Raw genomic sequence first — 7,389 nt, 5'->3', positions numbered from 1 at the left:
TCTTGTTCCCGGGCTGGAATGAGAAGGATTATGAAGATCCAGACGAGGACCCGACAATGAAGAAGATAAACAAACACGCCATGACCAAGTTTAGCGACGCGTTGGCCGCCTGGAAAAATCGAGTGAAAGCAAAGATCAACGACGGGGAACCCTACTCCGAGATTGTCAAGGATAATCCGACAATCACGGAAGAGCAGTTTCAAATATTCAAGGAGGCTTGCGAGGCCGAAGCTGCCAAAAAAAAGTCTAACTACATGAAGGGGCTTCAAAAGAGGAACATTGGGAGCCACCACCTTGGAAGCCATGGTTACGGCGGAAAGAGGTCCAAATGGGCCAAGGAGGACGCGGAAGCCGCGAGTCTGGGCATCCCAGACCCCTTGGCGGATTTCACCGTCCCGCAGAAGCGTGACGTCCTGAGGGCCCGGCACCGTTGGGACCCAGTGAAGAAGGTTTAGGAGACAACACCGGTCATTACGGAGTTCATGAGACTACTGGTAATTTTTGTTTCTGATCAATTCGACTGCACACGTTAGTCATATTTGTAAACGATCCTTATGCCTTTTGCAGAGGGAGCAGCACCGGATTGCGGCCGAAAGCGACTCGCCGTCTGAGGCATTGGCGAGGCCCAAGTGGGACACTCCATTCAACCGGGCGTTGAACATATTGAAACGACAGTCGCAACAACGGTAGCTGCCGCAAAACAGGCGATTGCAGATATATCTACTTCCTTGGTGACGGGCGTTTTCACCTGGACAAGGCAAAATCCAGAAAAAAATGCAGAGGACTTTCCCCTTGCTGACTTCTTGGGAGCACCTCCTCCCGCACCTACTCCCGTACCTGCTCCCGCACCAGCTCCCGTACCTGCTCCCGCACCGGCTCCCGCACCGGCTCCCGCACCTGCTCCAGCACAGGCTCCCGCACCGGACGTGCTCGGTGGTGCCTCCTATTTGGCTAAGCTCGACGCCCTCACGGTATCTGTCACACCGGCCCCCTTCAATATAAATGTATAATCTCCCGTTTTCGTTGCCTTTCGGATGTCTCACATCGCAGACTTTTATTTGCAGGCCGACGAAACCCCGTGCACCATATTGTACACCATCGGCGAGCAGAAGGTGGACGTGGGGAAGGCGATGATAATGGAGCCGAAGGAACCATTATTACACAGCCGGCCGATCCCCCCGAACGTCTTCAAGGTTTCCGTGGCCAGTGTCAAACCGGGCCACGAGAATTTGCCTCCTCTAATACCAGTGGGGGATGAAGACGAGACCCCGCGGCGGCTTGGTGATTGTTGCAATGGGTGGGTCCTGTTGTGGCCAAAGAGTCTGCTTCGTCTGGAGGCGGCCGGGAGCACACCCACGAGCACGCAACCTCAGCAAGGTATGAACATCAACACCCCACCTACCCAATTAGCGTCGGGGGTCGTGTTGGGTGATAGCGGACGGGGTAAGGAGGAGGCTCCATTAGTCGCTGATGAAGTCGCCATGGATGAGGATGAGGATAACGATGGTGCTGAACAGTATGTCTATACTGGCGCCTCCTCAGGGTTTGAGCGTCATGAGTCGGTGCCTGAATTACCGTCTCAACGTATTATTGACGACCTTCCGGTAGTAAAGAAGTCTAGGAAGAGAGCGAGGAAAGGCAAAAAAGTTGATTCTATGATCCAGCAGCCTCAGCAGCCTCGGCTTCAGGACCGTATAGATATCCCCAATCCGGATAAATGGCATATCCCTGGTCAACCAATCCTACCTGCAACAGCGCTACGGGCCAGATTCGGCGATCTAAGGAGACTGCATGACGATGTGCTGCGGGTAGAGAAAGGCTTCATCGCCTCGAAAGATCCAGGATACCCACTCTACGTGGTTAACGTTCCGCGGCAAATGTCGTACGTCGACAGCTTCCCTGCGGATAAGTTCTTCCTCCGATTCGATTACATATTTGACATGTTTCACGTGATGAAGCTGGATTTTACGTGTGTCCGCCTTTATGCCTTGCACATGAACTACATCATTGGGGTTGAGTAGATACGTCATATCTGTGTCGCTGACCTGTACTACATGCACGAGAGCTTCTTGGGAGTCTGTGCAGAGCAGCGTGAATACGCGAGGGATTACATCATCAGTTTCATGCTCGCCAATAAGGACAAGGAGGCGATTCTCGTGCCTTATCATCCCGTGTAAGTCATCCGCGCTGCTATCCTTCCTTCGATTTCAATAATTTATTTGCACGGTGGAGGCTAATTAATTTGAGGTGTACTTATTTTGCGCAGCGGCGGGCGCGCCGTCCTCTTCATCCTCTACCCCCGATTCTCCCACGCTCTTTACTTGGACTCGTCGAAGAACATTCACAAAAAGGATTACACCCACATCAAAGATGTTCTCGACAGTGCTATGTTTTACTACCAAGCAAGGGGTGGAGAGGTTAGGGACAAGAAGAGAAGGGGCGGCAGGGCCGCCTTCAGCCATAAGACCGACTTCTGCTGCATCCAGCAACCGAATGATTCTCTTAATGATGGATTCTATGTCCTACACCACATGCTGGAGTACAGACGGGATCACCAGAACCTTCACATGTCACCTAGATCTGGTGATGCCCATATTCTGCAATGGGCAAAGGACATAGGAGATATAGAGGATCATTGACTTCGAGCTGAGTTGTATAACATCCAGCGCGAACTTGCCCAAATCATCATGAAAGAGGTCGTCGGAAAAACAGGGATGGTCTACGGAGAAGGACAAATGTCGCGGGAAGACGTCCGAACATGGATAGCCTCTCAGCATCTCGACGTGAAGCCTTTCACTAAGCTCAGGGACTATCTCCCTGACCTCGATGGATGGCACGACATGTTGGAGTGATTGTCGATATATGACAATGTGTCTGTTTAGTCCATACTTTCTGTATGACAAAACTTTGAGTTATGCGCAGTTAAACTTTATTTGTGATGTAATTAAACCGTCCTCCTCCTCGACTAGCGAAGATCACTCTAGTTAGGGCATTTTGGGTACGATGAACTTTGTTATATATGCTTATGATATGTTGTTTCTATTTTTGTCAAGTCTGTCTCTTTCTGTTGCTCAACTATATATGTTGCATATCATCGACTCATGTGACGATGCAGGTGCATAGATCATTGATGGCGAAGAAGTGCTACGCCAGGAGTATATATACGATGAGTGGCCGGAGTGTCAGGCCCAGGTGTTGCCGGTTTCCGGTTTCCGAGCGACAGGCAGTAGTTAGTTTAGGTTCACGCTAATGCGAGAGAGGGATACGAACTCATGTACTCAAAGTGATAGCTCTTCTTGCGTATACCATTGTTTAGATGGATGACGATGTATTTGCAAGTAATCAAGGACTTGTATCGCTATTTTCGAGATGATGACGAGAGACCACTTTGTGTTGGATGATGATTATGATGAGACTATTTGTATGTATATGCGATGATTACATTCGTGGTCTCGCAGGCATTTGTATGTGTATCATGATGACATTTCTATGTGCTAAAGATTCTTCTATAAAGCCTGTTCAAATACAAAACAAATATGCCCAAAAAAACAAAAAACCTGTTAAATTAGCAGTAGCGAGTGTATAAAAGTTAGCAGCAGCGCCGCGATAGCAGTAGCGCGTCGTTGCAAAGCGCGCTAGAGCTACTAGCAGTAGCGAGCTTTCCAATAACTGCGCTGCTGCTACACTTGTGTAGCAGTAGCACCGTTGACCACGCGCTACTGCTATGTGTTAGCTGTAGCGCCTTATTAGTAGCGCCCCTCCCCGCGCTACTGATACACCTAAAACCCGCGCTGCTGCTAGCCTTTTCCCTAGTAGTGCAGCCGAGTGCAGCAAAAACACATGCTGGTTCCAACTCTGGATTTGCAGGTTCCAACAAATTATGCGCTCCACCATTGTCACCATAGAAAGCACTTTGACGATGCAGCAAAAAATGTTGTTGGATCCAGCTCTGGCTTTGCCGGTTGTAGCAAAAACAAAAGCTGGTTCCAGCTCTGGCTTTGCCGGGACAAAATCGTTCAATGCAAAAGCCTTTGTGGTCGCTACTTCCGCCGGTCGCCGTGGTAGCAAAAAATCTTGCCGATAGAAGCTTTTGCCTTGTCCTTTGCAACAAAATGAGGCGGCCGTCGACGTCGACGTAGAAAACACTATGCACCAAAACTGCATGCTGGTTCCAACTCTAGATTTGCCGGTGACAGCAAAAATCAGATGTTGGTTCACTACTAGGGAAAAGGCTAGCAGCAGCACGGGTTTTAGGTGTATTAGTAGCGCGGGGAGGGGCGCTACTAATAAGGCGCTACAGCTAACACATAGCAGTAGCGCGTGGTCACCGGCGCTACTGCTACACAAATGTAGCAGCAGCGCGGTTATTGGGAGCTCGCTACTGCTAGTAGCTCTAGCGCGCTTTGCAACGATGCGCTACTGCTATCGCGGCGCTGCTGCTAACTTTTATACACTCACTACTGCTAATTTAACAGGTTTTTTGTTTTTTTGGGCATATTTGTTTTGTATTTGAACAGGCTTTATAGAAGAATCTTTAGCACATAGAAATGTCATCATGATACACATACAAATGCCTGCGAGACCACAAATGTAATCATAGCATATACATACAAATAGTCTCATCATAATCATCATCCAACACAAAGTGGTCTCTCGTCATCATCTCGAAAATAGCGATACAAGTCCTTGATTACTTGCAAATACATTGTCATCCATCTAAACGATGGTATACACGAGAAGACCTATCACTTTGAGTACATGAGTTCGTATCCCTCTCTCGCATTAGCGTGAACCTAAACTAACTACTGCCTGTCGCTCGGAAACCGGAAACCGGCAACACCTGGGCCTGACACTCCGGCCACTCATCGTATATATACTCCTGGCGTAGCACTTCTTCGCCATTGATGATCTATGCACCTGCATCATCACATGAGTCGATGATATGCAACATATATAGTTGAGCAACAGAAAGAGACAGACTTGACAAAAATAGAAACAATATATCATAAGCATAAATAACAAAGTTCATCGTACCCAAAATGCCCTAACTAGAGTGATCTTCGCTAGTCGAGGAGGAGGACGGTTTAATTACATCACAAATAAAGTTTCACTGCGCATAACTCAAAGTTTTGTCATACAGAAAGTATGGACTAAACAGACACATTGTCATATATCGACAATCACTCCAACATGCCGTGCCATCCGTCGAGGTCAGGGAGATAGTCCCCGAGCTTAGTGAAAGGCTTCATGTCGAGACGCTGAGAGGCTATCCATGTTCGGACGTCTTCCCGCGACATTTGTCCTTCTCCGTAGAACATCCCTGTTTTTCCGACGACCACTTTCATGATGATTTTGGCAAGTCCGCGTTGGATGTTATAGAACTCAGCTCGAAGTCGATGATCCTCGATATCTCCTATGTCCTTTGCCCATTGCAGAATATGGGCATCGCCAGATCTAGGTGACATGTGAAGGTTCTGGTGATCCCGTCTGTACTCCAGCATGTGGTGTAGGACATAGAATCCATCATTAAGAAAATCGTTCGGTTGCTGGATGCAGCAGAAGTGGGTCTTATGGCTGAAGGCGGCCCTGCCGCCCCTTCTCTTCTTGTCCCTAACCTCTCCACCCCTTGCTTGGTAGTAAAACATAGCACTGTCGAGAACATCTTTGATGTGGGTGTAATCCTTTTTGTGAATGTTCTTCAACGAGTCCAAGTAAAGAGCGTGGGAGAATCGGGGGTAGAGGATGATGAGGACGGCGCGCCCGCCGCTGCGCAAAATAAGTACACCTCAAATTAATTAGCCTCCATCGTGCAAATGAATTATTGAAATCGAAGGAAGGATAGCAGCGCGGATGACTTACACAGGATGATAAGGCATGAGAATCGCCTCCTTGTCCTTATTGGCGAGCATGAAACTGACGATGTAATCCCTCACGTATTCATGCTGCTCTGCACAGACTCCCAAGAAGCTCTCGTGCATGTAGTACGGGTCAGTGACACAGATATGACGTATCTGCTCAACCCCAATGATGTAGTTCATGTGCAAGGCATAAAGGCGGACAAACGTAAAATCCAGCTTCTTCACATGAAACATGTCGAATATGTAATCGAATCGGAGGAAGAACTTATCCGCAGGGAAGCTGTCGACGTATGACATTTGCTGCGGAACGTTAACCACGTAGAGTGGGTATCGTGGATCTTTCGAGGCGATGAGGCCTTTCTCTACCCGCAGCACATCGTCATGAAGTCTCCTTTGATCACCGAATCTGACCCGTATCGTTGTTGCAGGTAGGATTGGTTGACCGGGGATATGCCATTTATCCGCATCGGGGATATCTATACGGTCCTGAAGCTGAGGCTGCTGAGGCGGCTGGATCATAGAATCAGCTTTTTTGCCTTTCCTCGCTCTCTTCCTAGACTTCTTTACTACCGGAAGGTCGTCAATAATATGTTGAGACGGTAATTCAGGCACCGACTCATGACGCTCAAACCCTGAGGAGGCGCCAGTATAGACATACTCTTCAGCGCCATCGTCATCCTCATCCTCATCCATGGCAACGTCATCAGCGACTAATGAAGCCTCCTCCTTACCCCGTCCGCTATCACCCAACCCGACACCCGACGCTAATTGGGTAGGTGGGGTGTTGATGTTCATACCTTACTGAGGCTGCGTGCTCGTGGGTGTGCTCCCGGCTGCCTCCAGACGAAGCAGACTCTTTGGCCACAACAGGACCCACCCATTGCAACAATCACCAAGCCGCCGCGGGGTCTCGTCGTCATCCCCCACTGGTATTGGAGGAGGCAAATTCTCATGGCCCGGTTTGACACTGGCCACGGAAACCTTGAAGACGTTCGGGGGGATCGGCCGGCTGTGGAACAATGGTTCCTTCGGCTCCATTATCGTCGCCTTCCCCACGCCCACCTTCTGTTCGCCGATGGTGTACAATATGGTGCACGGGATTTCGTCGGCCTGCAAAGAAAAGTCTGCGACGTGAGACATCTGAAAGGCAACGAAAACGGGAGATTATACGTTTATATTCACTAGTAGAAAAAGGACCTAATATGAGAAACATTAGTACCGATTCGCATATGAGCCGGCACTAATGGGCCCATTAGTGCCGGTTCAAATGACTTGGCAGGAGGTGACCTTTAGTACCGGTTCTTTGCGAATCTTTAGTACCGGTTCGTGCCACGAACTGGTACTAAAGAGGTTGTGGCAGGCGCTATTTTTAGTCCCACCTCGCTCCCCTAACAAGAATTTGACCACCTTAAGTATGTTACTTCTCAAACTATCCCAAACATTTGGTCTTCATTGAACTCTATGTGTACGATCTATGGCTGCAATAGGAGTCTTCGCTGGTTCTTAAATCGGTGGTAGATTCCTATTGACG

The sequence above is a fragment of the Triticum aestivum genome, chromosome 6B, assembly GCF_018294505.1.
Source record: "Triticum aestivum cultivar Chinese Spring chromosome 6B, IWGSC CS RefSeq v2.1, whole genome shotgun sequence".
Classification (NCBI taxonomy): Eukaryota; Viridiplantae; Streptophyta; class Magnoliopsida; order Poales; family Poaceae; genus Triticum; species Triticum aestivum.
Note: the sequence above shows the minus strand (reverse complement) of the source record.